This window comes from Gymnoscopelus microlampas (genome assembly GCF_963454915.1).
Source record: "Gymnoscopelus microlampas genome assembly, chromosome: 20".
Classification (NCBI taxonomy): Eukaryota; Metazoa; Chordata; class Actinopteri; order Myctophiformes; family Myctophidae; genus Gymnoscopelus; species Gymnoscopelus microlampas.
Genome location: NC_139957.1, coordinates 1,916,856 through 1,919,163, shown reverse-complemented (window position 1 = coordinate 1,919,163; position 2,308 = coordinate 1,916,856).

The window sequence follows — 2,308 nt, the reverse complement described above, 5'->3', positions numbered from 1 at the left end:
TACTCCTTTACTGAGATGCCATAACTTCAGTGAGAGCTTATATAGGCCTAATAGCTGAAGTGACATGACTCTGTAGTGGTGACAACGGTTTCAGAAATGTTATGACATCAAATTAAGGTCAAACAAAAGACAGTCATCATCACCCTCCGTGTCTGTTCCTTGAAATAGCTTCGGAGTTATGTTTGAGAACCTTTTCCCTTTGTCTTGCGCCTTCAAAGGTGTGCCACTAACGCAAACAATTAGCCACGCCTTGTGTAAAGAATGCAAAATGTTACCACTCCTAAACGGCATGTTTATAATTGGGATGCTTTGCGTCTTTAATTCAATAGTTACAGTGCTGTAAAGTAACTAACTAACTTAGGTACAGTACTCAAGTACTGTACATACCTGTACAGTTTCGAGGTATTTTTTACTTTCTTCAGTATTTCCAATTTTCAACACTTTTACTTCTACTCCATTACATCCCACTACATGGACAATCTGCTATTTTCAAAAGATTTGTATACATTTTGAACTTGTGAAATGGGACATTCTGCACAATGAGTACTTTTACTTTTGGTACTTTAAGTACATTTTGATGCCAATACTTTTGTACTTTTACTCAAGTACATTTTGAATACTGGACTTTTACTTGTAACAGGCAAAAGTGGGGTTTACGTCTGTTAGGGGAAAAGGGAAATGTTTTTTCTATCAAATGTATTTTGATACGGTCATTGTCTTATGGCCCTTAAAGTAATCAGGCCAGAGCCGGTCTGAAAGACAGATTCTTTCTTTTCTCAAATAGGAGTACACAAGAGAAAAATATGATTTTGGTTCCTCAACATTGTAGCAAAACAATAAATAATTCAGGATAGTATAGAAAGATAGGGATAATTAAGAAATAAATAATGTGTACAATGTTCATGGCACAAAGTGAGGTGTTTAAAGGTGCTGTGGGTATGGGTCTTACTTCTAAACTATCCAAAGTATGTATTTACATGTATATATTGTATACCTACAGTAGGCCCTATGTGTATCTGTGCACAATTTTGTGTGTACACTCTTGCTATGCAAAGTATCAGGTGCTTGTGTGTGTGTGTGTGTGTGTGTGTGTGTGTGTGTGTGTGTGTGTGTGTGTGTGTGTGTGTGTGTGTGTGTGTGTGTGTGTGTGTGTGTGTGTGTGTGTGTGTGTGTGTGTGCGCGCGCGCACATTTTTGTGTGTACACTCTTGTTACGCAAAGTGTCAGGTGCTCTGTGGGCAATTAAGGGAGATGAGCAATAAAAAAAAAAAACTTGTATCAGGTGTGTTCAAATGTACATTCCTTTTATGTCATTTGAAAAGCCATTTCTACAATGGGGATGATAGAATGCACCTGAATATGATGGCGTCTCATATGTCCAAAAGTATCTAGCAGATCTACAAGCTCAAAACACGTCGTTTTGAGCTTGGAGATCGGGGGGAAAAAGCATACATATTTCATGAAGCCCTTCCTTTCCATTTCATATAGTTATGACAAGCGGGGAAAGTTTACAGAAAAACAATGGGTCTCAAACCCATAGATGCAGCAAGATTGTATGAAGGAAAGTTCTCCAACTATAGGTTGGTGATTTTAAAACCATATTAATGACCATTAAAACCAGATTAGCAACCGTAATTATAGGATTTATCACAATAATGATAAAGTGAAGGTACTGTAAGTGGTATGCGTGCACTTGTTATTTGCACTCATAAATAGGCTCTATGCACAGCAGCTATTTTGGAAAGAAATTGGGCCTCTTCCTTACTTCCTTCACATGTGTTACCAATGTTACTAATGAAGGCTCTGTTCCATTCTGGTCAGGGTGCTGATATTGTGCATGCTTGCTCACTAGAAACACTCCATTTTGGTTCCCAAATTACCCCTTACGGTGGGTGTGTAACTCTGAGAGTGTACAAATGGAACGGGTCAATTTGGTTCCATTCAGCTAACTCTGAGAGTTGGACTCCAACTCTCAGAGTTATGGGGGTCCTTGAAAATAAGAAATTTGACAACCACTGTGCTGCACTAAATGGAACAGAGCCTTAATTAGTATTATTGGTAACACCTGTGAAGGAAGTAAGCAAGGAGCCCAATTAATTCCCAATATGGCTGCTGTGCATAGAGCCTATTGGTTTTGTATCATGTTCTCCAGTCTTACACTATAACAATGAAAGCATACACATATTTGAGCCAAATTAAGTTTTTTATGTTTGTTTGTATGTTTTTATGATTAACTGTTTATATGTTTGTTTGTATGTTTTTATGATTAACTGTTTATATGTTTGAAATGTTTGAAACTATTAATTAAC